Genomic DNA, 15783 nt, shown 5'->3' with positions numbered 1-15783 from the left:
AAGGCTAGAAGGTCTGCACAACTATCATCTTTCATCGCTCTCTGGCTCCTGTCAATTCCCCCTCTCTGTTCAACGATCATTATTTGCTTTATTGATTTATTAATCAATCTCTGAATACATTGGATCAAGCAAGGCAAGCATATCACTATGATTAACAGTACCCCTAATATAAACATTCCCATCTTAACTAAATTTTTGACCCATCCAGTGATCCCCCAGTCTCCAAAAAGGCTATTAAACCAATCAGCACTATCTTCTACTTTTAATTTGGCTACATTATCTTGTAAAGCTTTAATACTCACATGAATAGATTGTGAGTGATCAGAAAGGTTCATACAGCACATTCCACCAAAATCTTCACATCCATGTCTGTGCGCTAGAAGCAAGAAATCAATAGCAGCTCTGTTCTGCAATGTAGCAGGTCTAATTGAATCAACATCGGTTAACAATCCTGTTAAAACAAGCGAAGTAGCATTAGTTTGTCGAGCTAGCCAGCAGCCTAGCTTGTTTAACAATCCCAGTGCTTTTCCAGCCACTACTCCTGGAGCAAAAAAGGAGGCTGCCCAATGTCGTTGTAGTGACCAAAAGTCGAGACTATCATCATAATCAGGGGCAAACGCATGAAGACTGCGCTTTTCTTTCTGTGGTAATCTGTGTTGCAAAATCATGGATGTGTTGGGTGTTAACAGTGAGAGTCGCCCCAAACTACAGGGCCCTCCCTTAATATGTGATGGAATAGAAGCCCAAGCTCTGTCTCCACAAATAAAAAACACTCCTGCTGGTAGTGATAATGGAGCATTAGTAGAGCAAGAGATAATATTAGTAGTGTAATTGCAGCAAGCACTTGCATTTCTAAATATAGGCTGAGTCAGAGAAATATCCCTTGCTTTAGATTAGTTGCTCCTGGAATAATTAAACTTAATACAGAGGTCCATTTTTACGGACCCCAAAAGCTCTATTTCTTGGGGTTCAAGAGCTGCATGAGGGAGATATGGGACCCATTGGTCCCAAGCATCGGCATGATTCTCCAAATCAAGAATGTGAGCTTGAGAGGGATGTGGCCACTCATCTAAAGGTAAACCAACAAGGCAAGTAGAAAATGGATTTTCAGGAGAGGCCGTGGCCAAGCATAAGTTATCCTGCCCTGTTAGATTGGCTAAAGTTATCCATACATTTGTTTTTGGCTGATTAACAGGCCAAGCAAAAGTAACAGAAAGAAGCATTAATACTAAAAAAGCTTTTGTTAGCATAAAGCAAACTTTACCTTTTAACAAGAGTACTACTAGAATATTTGGCCAGTGTATTGGGCCATTGTTCAGCGAAGACTTCCAAGTGTTCAGGCACGCCATAGCTGTGCCCGCATACTAGAGTCTTTATCTATATATTACTGAGTCAAGGATGTTAATTCTTTTGTGTATTCTGATCAGCTGGTTGTTCGATGAAGGGTCTGATGTACTTGGCTGGAACCTAACGAGGACCGGTATCTGTGGAAATACAAGCATAACCCCTTCCCCATGTAATGAGGGGAAATGGACCTATGATTTTCCCACTTTCTGGGTCTTTTACAAGGACTTGTGCTTTCTGCCCTATGTGTAATGACATTTCCTTAGAAGTAGAAAAGTGTTTTATTATAGGGGGAACCTTGCTATCACCATAGCAATTAAAAAAATTAAAAACATACAGTGCCTTGCATAGCCTTTCCATTGGTGTACACCCCTGCATCCCCCCTTTCTGTTGTGCTAAAAGACACTTAAGTGTTGAATGAGCACGTTCAATAATTGCTTGTCCTGTGGGGGAGTGAGGGATGCTCGTAATAGGAGAGGTTCCCCATAGTGTGAAAAAGGAGGAAAGTAGTTGAGAAGTGTAAGCAGGACCATTATCAGTTTTAATCTGCTGGGGAATCCCTAAAGCTGCAGAAGCTGCCAAAAAATGGCGGCACACATCTTTGGCAATTTCTCCTGAGTGGCATGATGCAAATAATGCACCTGAGAAGGTGTCAGTAGATGAGTGAACATATTTGAGGCAGCCAAATTCAGGATAGTGAGTGGCATCAGTTTGCCATACCTGGAGGCTTTGTAGGCCACGTGGGTTAATTCCTGGTGAGCCTGTCACAAAATTATGACACTGACAATCAGGGCAAGCAGCAATGATGTCTTTTGCTTGTTGGCACTTTAAAGCAAATGTGCGATAAAGAGCTGCAGCATTCTGGTGAAAAAAGGAATGGCTAAGTTTGGCTTGTGCAAAACAATTGGGAAGTACCTGAACAGGTAAGGTAAGCAAATCAGCTTGTCGGTTTCCTTCTGCTATAAAACCAGGTAAAGTTGTGTGAATGCGAAAATGCATAACAAAATAAGGATGTTGTCTGGTGTCTGAAAGGGAAATTAATTGTTGTAACCACTGAAAAAGATCAACATTAGAAACTTATCTCAAAACAGCAGCTTCAGCTCTTTCAAGAATACCTGCAACATAAGCAGAATCTGTTACCAAATTTAAAGGCATGGGCCATTTTTGAAAAACACGAACTGCAGCTAATTCCACAATTTGTGGAGACCCAGAAACTACAGTCACATCGGAGGCCCATGTACCAGTCTCATTGTCCCTCCAAAGTAAAACAGATTTGTGGGATTGTCCAGAGCCATTGGTAAATAGTGTAGAAGCTTGTAAAGGCGTCTCACTGTGCTTGGATTTTAAAAGAATATTAAAATTAGTAGTTAACAATTTATGAGGTGGTGAATGGAGGGTAATCTGACCTGAAAAATCAACAAGTGCAGTCTGAAAAGGTCTTGATGTCTGTAAAAGCCAATCCAGATAAACAGTAGTTATAGGTACACAAATTTGTTCAAAATCACGACCTGCCAACATTTGCAATCTCTGATGTGCCTTAATGATAAGCTGTGCAAACATTTCATGTTGAGTAACAATTGTCTTTGTCATCTGATGAGGTAAAAAATCCATTCAATGATAAGCAAAGGGTTGGCTGTATTAGGATCCCATTGGTACAACAATGCACGTGGCTGTCGTGGAGGGCTTAAAAGAATCAGTGAAAATGGAAGATCAGGTGCCCATCATGACGCTTGCCTATGGGCAATGGCATCTGCTACCTTTTGCAAGGCCAATTGTGCTTCATGATTCAAATGTCTTGGGGAAGACAAGTCAGGCTGTCCTTTTAATAATGCAAAAAGGGGAGCTAAATCTGAATTTGTGATTCCCAGCAAGGGCCTTACCCAATTAATAACTCCTAGTAATTTCTGTGCTTCATGTAATGTAGAAATTTTGTTTCGAATTTGTAATTGCTGTGGCTGTACAGTTTGGGATCTAATACGCCAACCTAGATATCGCCACAGGGGCATTTGTTGAATCTTATCCTGTGCTATTTGCAATCCTGCACATTTTACAGCTTCTGTGGTAAGGGCCGAGGTTTCCTTCATGTCTTCTTGTTTTTCTGCTGCAATGAGAGTATCATCCATATAGTGATATAGTAACACATGAGGCTTTGCCTGTTGTACTGGGCTAAGGGCCTGTGCAACCAACCACTGACAAATTGTAGGGCTGTTTTTCATCCCTTGGGGTAAAACCACCCAGTGGTATCTTTGCAAAGGCATTGATGCTGTAAAAAATATTAACTGAGCAATTTTGGACCCTTGGGGTACAGTACATGGGGGGAAGGGAGTCCAAACCATGATTTTGACTTCTAAAAAGTCTGCATCAATTACACCTGGAAGTACAAACAGTCCCGTTAAAGTAGTTGAGGAATGCCCCAAAAGCAACACACTCCATCCTTGTCCTAAAGGTCCATTGACCCCTGTGGGGATCAAATGGACGGAGGAGTCTAAGATAGTTACTGTCCATATGGCGATGAGGTCCAAGCCCTCACTGTCGGAGGTGGCTAGTTGCAAGGCTGAAACACTCTTGTTGCTGCTGAGGGGGTCGGCTGAGGGATTTGTGTCTGCGTGCAGGGCCGACCTGTGCTCTGTTTCTCATTTCCTGGAATTGGTTTGCTGTCAATATCATATTTAGAGCGGCACTGATTAGCAAAATGCCCCCCTTTTCGGCAGCGCAGGCAAACTCTGGGTTTTTTGGACTTTGCTCCCTTTAAGGCATAGAAGTCTTAAGGTGGCCTGGTTTTCCACAGCCAAAACAAGTCTGTCCCGCGGGATCGGGAGCCACCTTAAGAGCAGCAAAGGCATCAGCCATGGCTTCATATTTGTACTCCACAGTTCCGATAAGATTGCAAGCTTCAACCGTTTCTATAATTGTGGGGTTTTTAAGTGGCCTTAAGACTTTTTGGCAGTCCGAATTTGCATTCTCAACCGCCAATTTTAAAAGAATAACATCGTGGGCCTCTTGATGTGATACCTGTTTCTAATGCCTGTCCCATTCGGTCTATGAACTGCATGTAAGACTCTTTCGGCCCTTGGGTTATGGATGTAAAAGACTTTTGCAGCATGCTAACATCGGGGACTTTCATGAAAGTGTGATATGCATCATCTTTAATATCACTTAGGGCTTAGTCCGGGATATCCCGTGCTTGGACTTCTGGTGTGGAGTGCTGGCCCATTCCAGTAAGATGGTCAAATGTTAAATCTTCGAGCTGTTGATTTGCATTCCAATGCTCTTTGTTTCAACTTGCCTCAGTTGTTATGTAAATTAGGGCGATTTAGATCAGGCTCCTTCTCAGGATCTACAGTTTCAGAATCAAATGGGTCGTCTCCAAATTCCGAATCCCCATCAGAAGCAGCAAATTCCATTGCGGGAGCCCGTGCCAGAGCAGTGGTGGCTTGTGTTCGCACGGGTGGCAGAAGGACAAAAGGCGGCAGGGATTCTTCTGCGATACTTTGGCAGGGAGTTGCAGCCGCCGGGGGGCTGAGGCGGGGAAGCACTGCACAGCGGGTGGCACAGCAGAGCCAGCAGAGGCAGGCAGCACAGCGGGCAAAGCAGCGGGCGGTGGCGCGCCAGAAGCAGTGGCAGGAGCCAACTTTTCCTCGGCAGCTTCCTGAGCTTTAAGAGTCTCTAAAACTGCTCTCCAAACAGGTAACAATTTGGCTACTAATTTGTCACCTTTAGTTGCTTTGTCCCAAAGTCTCACCCCCACATGATCCCATAGTTCCGCTGAAAAAGCTGTGCTAGGACTTAACCCTAAGATAAACAGAATTGCCCAATCAAAATTTATAAAGAAATGACATTTATTATGCGACCAAAATATTGGTTTCAGCAGCACCGAGCCCGGGGTCGGAGCTGGGTGAACATGCATAGATCTGATCTCTATTGCACCAAACCTCCCAAGTTCACGAATGCTGCTTTGGCTGGTCCCTTTTTATACAGTTTTTGGGTAGAGCCTGAATTAATTCTATTCTTCTCGTATTCATGAAGTTTTTTGTCCCGGAGTTGGGCTGCACAAAGCCTTTCCTGGGTCTGATGAATTGTCCATCCTGGGTGATGAGTGGGCCATTTCTACTGATGGATGGGCCATCTCTGGTTCTTGGAACAGTTATTTTTAGTTCCGGGAATGTCTGATTCCTTATCAGATGCGATGTAGATATCAGAGTGTGGTGATCAAGTCGTCATGGTGCAAATGTCTCGGTGATAAGATCCAACCCCACCTAGGTGGAATCCTCACTTATTGTGAAAGAAATACTTTTAGTGTTGTGAAATTTTTCCTCTCAGACAGGCTGGTGAAGGGATTTTGAAACTCGGTCTCTGTAGGGTCTGATTACATTCCAGTTTTATACATAATAGCATGAATTACATACTTTATTTATAACAACCCTTTAACGTGTGATTCAGTCTAGCGCAAAATCAGCTTAAGAGAGGAAGAAACAACCGACTTCCCTTGCTTCTCCAAAAGTTTAGACATAAGTTCATACACATGCTTCTCTTCTGAGGACATATTACCCCCCCCTTTTCCCCACAGCTCACCTTCAAAACCTGAAGGGATTGATTGGCCGAATTCCCACTTCCTTTTAGTGACACTTCAAGTTCTGTGGGATTACCCACCGGATGCACATCTGTAGGCGAATATTTGCTCTCCTTACACTTGAGGCACCATTTGCGGAGATTGAAGAGGCACGGACTCTGCTGGTATAGCAAGCAAAGCCAGTTTATTGTACAAGTTACCAGCGTTTTATAGTTTACTACTCCTGGGCAAATCCATAGGCTCAAACCCCCCTGCCCCATTCGCATAGCAACACTACCAAGTCCTTGCAGATTCCCTCTTGTGACAGTGGTGTCCTGGATAATCATCCTTTTGTGCCAGAGGCTCAGGTCATGGCGTCCTGTTTGTCCCATGTTTGCTTCTAGTTCTTGCCTTGGGCTTCGTTTTGTCTCTGCTTCTTGTTCTTGCCTTGAGTTTTTAATCTGTCCCATGGCTTTCGAGGCACCAAGGCTAGAAGGTCTGCACAACTATCAGCTTTCATCGCTCTCTGGCTCTTGTCACCTGTCGGGAAAGGCGCGGGAGACGAGCTCATGATTTCATGATCGGCAAGCCTCGATTTTATTGTCTTTTCATCTCTTATTTATACAACACTTAAACAGCTCATACATATTGCAAAACCTGAGCTCACGATTGGTCATCTTCTCTCGTGGGAACAACACACCCCGCGGTGATGGTTTCTTCATTCCAATCTGCTCTGGCTTGTGTCCTGTTGGACACCTTGTTGATAAGAAACCCCTTTTCCCACGACAGGCTAACTCCTACATCCTGCAAGGCTCTATCTTATCATGTCCTCTGCTGCGCAGCCATTCCTCAGATAAGCTCTCTACACTTCCCCCGTTTTCTTTATGTGCTATCATGCTCAGAGTTGTTGTTTTTAGCAGTACCCTCTTGATACAAGTTAGAGCGCAGCTGAACAGGACTAATCCTACCAAAACCATGATCAATAAGAGAAACAATGTTTTTACCATGCTTTTTACCCAACCACCCAATCCCAGTTCACTGACCAGCCCATCTAGGCCAAAGAAACCTGTATCTTCCTTAATTTTTTGAGAGTGATTTATAAGCTGTTGAATCTCTGTATGAATAGAGCGAGAATGATCATTTAGATCCATGCAGCATAATCCCTCAAATTCTTCACACCCGTGTCCATGAGCTAACAACAGAAAATCAATAGCAGCTCTATTTTGTAATACAGCATGTTGGACTGTGCTTAAATCATCTGCAAGCGCGGACAGTACTCTACTTGTTCCATTTGCTTGCTTCACTACCCAGCAGCTTAATCTCTCTATATTGCGATGAGCTCGAGCTGCTGCCCCTCCAGGCAAAAATAGTGATGAAAAAATTACCTCCCACTTGTTCCACAAGGTCAATTCATCATCACAATTTGATTGGAGGGTCTGGGATAGGTCTCTGCGCCATCTGGTGGGGTGGGTTTTATTTGGGTGGTGTTGTGGAAGGGCTAAACTAAGCTGTCCGATTGTACACGGACCGCCAACGGGCAAGGTAGGGATGCCGGACCAAGCATGATTTCCGCAAATTAGAAAATATCCAGGGGGCAGCCTTCTGGGTATGACTGTGCCTGGTGCAGGTTTTTCCTGTGTCCTACCAGTGTGGTTGCACCACGATTTTTCCCATTCTAAACTGTTCCCTATGGGAGACAACCAAGTAGGAGTAGATACATTTTTCCAGCAGTTGGTATGCGTGCCTTCAGAGCAGTGTGAATTCCTGCTATCTATATAAAAGCAACTAGTGGCGTTTAAAGAATCAATCAATTCAATCTCTTGCGGCTCAGGCCCAAATGGGAGGCGGTCATCCCAAACGTCATAGTGCTCGAAACTTTCAATGATGTTATTGCCAGTAATTCGGCCTGATCGGAACCCTGTATCATTGGCGGCTGACCTGAAATGGAGCCAAGTTGTATTTGTTAGGGGGACTCCTATTAGGCACGTAAGAAAAGGAGTACTTGGGGTAGCTAAGCTGGCACAGAACGTAGTTGTATTTAATTCGTGTGCCAAAGATACCCAAACATTTTGCCTTGGATCGAATAGCTTAGGAGGGTAGCTATGCTTGAGGGCCAAAGTGCCTGGGACGCTTAGAAGACCCAATACGGCGAGTATACCGGCGGCACACATTGTCCCAGTCACGGGGTTTAACCTGCCACAGCTCTGGGACATCAAGGCCTGTCTTGTGACGGGCTTCTAGGATAGCGGAACGTTTGTTAGCTAATATGCTTTAATTCCCACCGCAATTCTCTTAGGTGGAGGTCTTCGATATTTTCTAGTAACGCTAAACTCTGATCTAGAGGTACTCCCGTTAGTTTACCAAGATTTTCCTGAGCTGATGCTCGATTCCACTAAAACTCACAATTGAGGCACCTCAACTCTGTGGACACTTGTCGCTGAAAGATCCACCACTGTAAATTACAACCTCTGCAATGAATTCTAACCCGAGCTAAATGGCAACGATTATAACAAACAATGCATGAGCGTTAGCAATGTAGCAAAAAGTCCATGTATAATCGGGGAATGAGGGACTCTTCAATTTCCTGTTCAGAGTCTATTAGAAATTTAGTATGGAATTCCTCTTCGGTGTTATGTAGCACTTGTGAGATCACCTGTTGGAGTCGTCTTTTCTTCCTCTGTCGCGGACTGTCCCTGCGTATAAGCTGGCTTAGTCCATTTGGCAGGGATCCACTGCGGTCCTGTCGGGGTAGAAACACAAACATAACCTCTGCCCCAGTACAAAACTTTGGCTGGATCCTGCCATAATCCTGACTGGGGGTCTTTAAATCTGACCCACACTTCTGGTTGCGGATTAGAAGGTGGGGTAAAATGGATTATGGCAGGAGGAGACTGTCTATCTCCAAAAATGCAAAGATGATTTAAAACAAATAAGCATTTCAGTAGCTTGTCTTGGGTATTAGGAATGTCAGGATATTTTTCTAGATATTGTTTTAATGTACCGTGTGCTCTTTCCACAATTGCTTGACCCGTGGGGGAGTGAGGAATTCCCCTTTTGTGGACAATATTCCATTGGGTCATATATCTGGCTATCCGCGTACTGCAATAGGAGGGCCCATTGTCTGTTTTAACTGTTATAGGGACTCCCATAATAGCAATACAGCTATTCATATGGCGTTCAACATGTTTGGCTGTTTCTCCTGCTTGTGCAGTTGCCCACATAAAATGACTATAGGTGTCTATAGTAACATGAACATATTTTAGCCGTCCAAAGCTGGCGACATGAGTGACATCCATTTGCCAAATTTCGTTAGCCTTTAGGCCCCTGGGGTTAACACCTGCTCCCAAACCTAGCCCCTTATTGTGGAAACTGCACACGGGACACGCTTTAACTATGGCTTTTGCCTCTTCGATTGGGATACCGAATTCCCTTGACAAGCCTTTGGAATTCTGATGAAAAATAGCATGGCTTTCTCGCGCCATTGTTTGTTTCGGGAGAATGTTTTGGGCAAGCGAGACAAGTTTATCTGCTCTTTCGTTTCCTTCACCCAGGCCTTCATTCCACATGTGGCTGCGAATATGGAGAATGGAATAGGGGTGTGACCGTTCTCTTAGGGCGCGTTTTAGTTGCAGAAAGAGTTCATAAAGCCTTTTGTTTTGTACTTCCTTAATGACTGCATCCTCAATTCTTGAGGCGACGCCCACTACATACAGCGAGTCCGAAACTACGTTTAAGGGTCCTGTGAGGTGGGTTACTGCCCAAACGACTGCAAGTAATTCTAAGGTTTGCAGGGTATCATCTGACGAGGCGTTTATTAAATGCTGATGCCATTGCTGGTCTTGTTTCCATACGACGGCTGCTTTCCTTGTCTTTCTTCCGGCGTCTGTGAATGCAGTAATGGCATTGTGGATAGGCTTATCTTCTCGCAAGGGTTTTGAAATCCAGTTCCATGCTCCTATCCACTGTAATGCCTTGGGAAACAGGGGACCGGTCTGAATTTTGGCTCCTGAGGACAACAGCGCTTCCGTGAGTAATGAAGAATTTAGCAAGTACCAGTCCAAGGCAGGTTTTTCCATCGGGAGATTGATGCACTCAGGTTCTTGTCCTCCAATTTCCAGAATGCGCAAACGTCCTTTCTTAATTAAATTAGCCAAATTTTCAAGTTTTGTGGTAATAGTTTTTCGTTGCTGCAACTGTGGTGATATCCATTCTAAAACCGTCAGCTCCCCCGTTTTCTTTAGCTGCGTAATTGCACCGAGGAGGTGAGTTTCAGAATTCCAAATAGTAAGAGAGAGGGGGATGTCTGGATTGAGACGCGAAACAAAACCGTCTGTGATACAGGTGGTGATTTGTTGTAGAGCTTCTTGCTGCTGCGGCGTTAGGTGTACCGGTGCGCATGGATCTGATCCTTTTAGTAAGGGACGGAGCTGATCTAAAAGAACATTAGGGATTCCTACTATTGGCTTTAACCACTGCAGATCACCTAACAGTTTTTGAGCGTCATTTAAAGTGGTGATTGAGGCTTGGATATGCAGTTTTTGAGGCTTCACTCTTTGATTGGTGATGACCCATCCTAAATACTTCCACTGGGAGGATATTTGAATTTTGTTAGCAGCTATTACTAAGGACCATTCTTGAAGAGAGGAGGTAATAAGCTGAATTTCTGTTTGGTCAAAAGGCTCTTTCTGCGCAAACAAAATATCATCCATATAATGATAAATGATGGTCTGAGGTAACTTTTGTCGCAGTGGTTGCAACGCTGCATCGACATACAACTGACATATGGTGGGAGAGTTGCGCATTCCCTGCGGCAATACAGTCCACTCAAAACGTTTGTCTGGTTCACCACGATTAAGAGCAGGCAATGAAAAGGCAAATTGCTTCGTATCATCTGGATGTAGTGGAATTGTGAAAAAGCAATCTTTTAAGTCAATAATAAGAAGAGGCCAATCTTGTGGCAACATTGCTGGATTAGGGAGTCCTGGCTGCAGCGCTCCCATAGGCTCCATACGAGCATTGACAGTTCGAAGGTCTTGTAGCAGACGAAACGTGCCATTCTTCTTTTGGATGACAAAAATTGGGGTGTTCCATGGGCTTGTCGACGGCTTGAGATGTCCTTGTTGAAGCTGCTCATTGACTAGAGCGTGTGCTTGAAGCAGATTTTCCCGTTTTAAAGGCCATTGCTTAACCACTACAGGGTTATTGTCAGTCCATCTTAGTGGCAGCGGGAAATTCCAAGCAACGGCCCTTAGCAGAAATGGCGATCATCGGTAAGCACAAAACTCATTTGGGCCAATACATCTCTTCCGATGAGGCAGTCAACTGTGGGGGGTAGAGGGGCGATAGAAAAAGTTGCGGTAGTTTTCTTGCCCTCAATTTCTACAGTTATCAGCGGAGATTTGTGTGCTAGTTTCATTCCTCCGCCACCAGTGATGGCTGTCATTGCTGGCAGAAGAGGCCAATGTGAGGGCCATGTGTTCACATCGACAATGCTGGAGTCTGCCCCTGTGTCTAGGAGGCTCTGTAACGTGATTGTTTCTCCTTTATAGGTTAGGGCACACGGCTTCTGTGGACGGCTATTAAGATCGATGGTGAGCAAGGTTAGTTCCCCAGTTGAGCCGTAGCCTGTATGAGCATTTGGTTGAGCCTGCAAGGGTTGCATGCCTTGTGTGGCTTGAGGCAAAGGTACAAATTGAGCTAGTCTTTGGCCTTTAGGAATCCTTACAGGTGGATGAACAGTATAAGCCAGTATGAAGATATCACCTTGTGAGTCAGCGTCTACCACGCCTGGTTGAACGAATAGTCCTAGGGCAGTGGCAGATGATCGGCCAAGAATCAAGCCTCCTACTGGTGTACCATTGAGGCAGATGGGTCCTGTGAGTCCTGTAGGGATGTTATGGATTTCAGACGTCAGGAGATCACAGTCTACTGAGGCTGCCAAGTCCAGGCCGAGGCTGCCACTTGTTGCTGGCTGGAGGCAGGGCAAGGGTTTGCAGCTGCTACTTGTGTCCCTGCGCGGCTGCTGGACGTGCTGCTCCGGGAGTTTCCCCGCTTCTTGTTACGGCAGGCATTCGAGTTATGCGTGTTGGATTGGCATTTGTTGCACCAAACTCCGGATGCTGAGCACTCCCGACGAAGGTGACCCGACTGGCCACATCGATAGCATCTCATTCTGTTTCCCTCTTGAGGCAACCGGGGGCGCATGGCTGCTGCTTGGAGGGGAGCAAGGTCGGCCATTACCTGCATCTGAGCACTAGCTGCTTGTTCCTTCAATCCCTCCCCCAGCTTTTCTAACGCGTGGACTAAAAAGGCTTGAGCACCTGTGGGCAAGGTCGCAGCTTTATCTAGTAATGCCTGAGTGGTCCAATCACCAGGTATAGAGGTAATCAAAGATCTGGTGCTAGGGTTGCTATTTTGCAAAATGCACTGTTTTAAAATAGCATCTTGCATATGATCGGGTATCCCTGCCCTAGAGATAGCATCCATAACCTTATCAACAAAGGAGCTTAACGATTCATCACGACCCTGCTTGATGCTCATATATAGGGGGGTCCCTCCCGATGTCCTGACTTTATTGCTCTCTTAGCTACTGCCATGGCCTCCCTAAGTTTATGTGGCCCTAGTCCAGCTTGAGCTTCAACTCTGAGATACGGGCCCTGTCCCATAAGCTCGTCTACAGTAAGGTCTGTTAAGGGGTCCCCTTGGGGTCTGGGGAGATTAGCGCTACTTGCCGCTTCCTCTCTCCACCTTGCCTCAAAAAGCAATCTCTGAGAGGGGGTGTAAATGAGTTTCGTGATAGCCAGGATATCGGCAGGCAGAAGAATGTGGGCATTAAAAAGATAATCTAACATCTGCTTAGCTGGTTCACTAGACACCCCAAAGTTACTGACTGTTGCTCTCAGCTGGGACAGGAGTTTCCAGTCGAGATGGGCAAACTGCGCGTTCTGACCCCCTTGCGCATTAGTAGTGAAAACAACAGGGAAAGCCATCACTTCTTGTGCCGCTGCTAGGAGTTCAGAATCTCCCCTTTCCATGCCGTCTCGGGCAAGCGCCTGCCACAACTCTCTCCTCTTTGCTGCCATAGCCTCCGCCGGGTCAGATTCTGCCCCAGGGACAGGCTCCGTGGCATTAGAGGGGTCGGGCGGCAGCGGCGGGCATGAGGGGGTTAATGCAGAAACGGCGATTGAAGCGGAAGGCGGGGGAGCAGGCAGGGGGGTAGGCAGCGCGGGGGATTGACTGTCAGTGGGGGGTGGCTCTGGAGGAATCTCAATAGTGGCAAAGGCAGGGGGGTTGGGGGCTGTAGGGAAAACCGAGGAGTCATTATCTTGGTTACGGGAATGCGCTATCTTAATGCCTATGACTGCTCGCTTCTCTGCCTGCACTAACAGTAACTCATTATGAACTGCTTTCCAAAGTTTGCTTATTTTCTTGGCTGACTTATCATCGTCTAAAACAAGGCTAAAAAGTTCATCCCCGTACCTCCGCCATTCTGCTAATTCGTGAATGCTGTGAGGGTCGTTAAAGAAACCATAAGAACGCGCGTGAGTTAGTAGGGAAGGAAGGTCTTTTTCTAAGTTAAAAGCTTTAAAGTGACGCTTAAGAAGAAAAGCTTTAAATAAATTCTGTGCTGCTTGCCTATCCATACTTACGGTACCGTTGCTAGCCCTCCAGGCTTCGGCAGCACGTATCAGCGAACCCACCGGTGTGGTCGTTCGGGCACGGAGACGGGAACACAGTTGTCCTCCGCTCTTATTGCCGTCCCTCTAGCTGCAGGACCTGAACCCAACGCACCTTTCCTTGTGGAAGTGGGGGTAGGGGGGGGTAAATGACGTGCCTTCTGTTCGGGCGTCAGATGTCGGGAAAGGCGCGGGAGACGAGCTCATGATTTCATGATCGGCAAGCCTCGATTTTATTGTCTTTTTATCTCTTATTTATACAACACTTAAACAGCTCATACATATTGCAAAACCTGAGCTCACGATTGGTCATCTTCTCTCGTGGGAACAACACACCCCGCGGTGATGGTTTCTTCATTCCAATCTGCTCTGGCTTGTGTCCTGTTGGACACCTTGTTGATAAGAAACCCCTTTTCCCACGACAGGCTAACTCCTACATCCTGCAAGGCTCTATCTTATCATGTCCTCTGCTGCGCAGCCATTCCTCAGATAAGCTCTCTACAGTCACCTACTGATTTAATCCTGCTTGTAATCTATACCTGCTAATTTAATAAAAGTAACTTCCCATGTCTTGTTTGCTACTTTTTTTGGTTTACTTACTCTGATTTAATTGCAGTGCTGATTGGTGGTGAGGTAAAGAAATTCAGCCAAATTAAATTTAATAAAGAAATAGATTTTATTATGTGGCCGAAAGATCGGTCACACAGAAAGCCACGATCGGAAAGAGGTCAGTCCCGAGCCCGGGATCGGTGCTGGGTGAACACAGATCTGACCTCTATCGCGTCAGGTCCCCAAGTTCATGAATGTCGCTTCGGCTGGTTCCTTCTTATACAGTTCTTGGGCAGAGTCCGAATTAATTCTATTCTTCTCGCAATTTAGCATATTCATGATGTTCTCTTGTCCCGAAGTTGGACTGCACAAAGCATTTCCTGGATCTGATGAATTGTCCATCTTGGATGGTGAATGGTCCATCTCCGATTCCTGGAACAGTTATTCTTAGTTCCCGGAATGGGATACTCCTTTAACGACTCCGAGATGTTAATCAGTTTCATCATCATCCAGATCATCACCCAGGAGTGGTGTTAATGGCTCCAGATAAGGTCTACCTCCACCGGAGATAGACTTTTTCGTATGCTGATTAGTTCTTGGCCATATTGTCTTCTCTGCTGCTGCCAAGGCTTGCGAAATTTTCTCCGTCCCCGGCCTGGGGTTTGGGCTTAGGCGTTTTTATTTGTACAATTAATATATACATTTATATACACAAGCATGAATTACCAATTTCATTTATAACAATTCCCTCCCCTTTTATATGAACATATTAATTCGTGCTTCCTTTTTAATTTTAAGTCTAGTTAACTTTATTACACCGGCATTAGGTCTTGGAACATAAACAGTTAACAAATCTTTTTGCCCTTGGTTTTTCAATCCTTTTTTATAAATTTACCTCGTTTACTTTTATTTGTTTTTCGAATTCTAGTAGGGCCTTGGCCGCCCTGCTGTTCTCTGATTTTTCTTCAAGTTTCATAATTTTGGAGATCCTAGAAGTTTTACCTAAATTTCTCACAGCTAGTTCTGGATCCATGGGCATTGCCACTAACTGCATGCCTTGTACCACTGAATGGATTAGTCTAATAAAACATGGTAGTAGGCAAGGTACGAACATTATCCCAGCCACTGAACATAGGATGAAAAATACTACCTTCTTCCACCATGCACCCTCGAATAGTCGATCCCACCATGATGCTTGTAAAATCGAATTCCTTTTTTGAACTGGGACATGTGCTACCTTTTTGATTTCAGCAGCTAGCCCCCTTATAGTTTTACCATAGTCATTAATTTCCACACAACACTCAGATTCATTAAATTTTCCACAGACTCCCCCTTCGTAGGCCAGTAAATAGTCTAATGCGATTTGGTTCTGATATACAACGGCTCGCATCTGGGAATGTTGTTTTGCTAGCAGTTCTAGAGCGTCTGAGGTATGATTGGATACTATCTCCACAACAGCTTGGAGCCTTATAAGACAATTGAGCAAATAAACTGGGGTTCTGTATCCCCAACTCCCATCTTGGGCCTAAGTTGCAGGACCATAATACTCTATTATTCTTTCTGCGGGCCATTCTTCTTCACCCCATTTCTGACTTTCACCAGCTATAGGTATTTATTTCACTTTTCTTTCTGCTCAGGGCCTCGTATAAGGGAGCTCCTAACAGA

The 15783-nt window shown here is 45.1% G+C and overlaps 1 protein-coding gene and 1 long non-coding RNA gene across 2 annotated transcripts in view; one reads left to right on the top strand and one right to left on the bottom strand.

Moving 5' to 3' along the window:
- Window positions 1–15783, top strand: part of LOC138102840 (mothers against decapentaplegic homolog 2-like) — a 121844-nt gene that overhangs the window by 31518 nt on the left and 74543 nt on the right. The window lies entirely within an intron of this gene.
- On the bottom strand, window positions 5926–14065 carry LOC138102842 (uncharacterized). Its single transcript, XR_011147582.1, has 3 exons — window positions 13543–14065; window positions 8547–12102; window positions 5926–6433 (listed from the first exon to the last, which is right to left on the bottom strand). It is a non-coding gene; the product is annotated as an uncharacterized lncRNA (long non-coding RNA).

Source organism: Aphelocoma coerulescens, assembly GCF_041296385.1.
Source record: "Aphelocoma coerulescens isolate FSJ_1873_10779 chromosome W unlocalized genomic scaffold, UR_Acoe_1.0 ChrW_unloc_scaf_2, whole genome shotgun sequence".
In the NCBI taxonomy this organism is placed as follows: Eukaryota; Metazoa; Chordata; class Aves; order Passeriformes; family Corvidae; genus Aphelocoma; species Aphelocoma coerulescens.
This window is presented reverse-complemented; position numbering and strand designations above follow the sequence as displayed.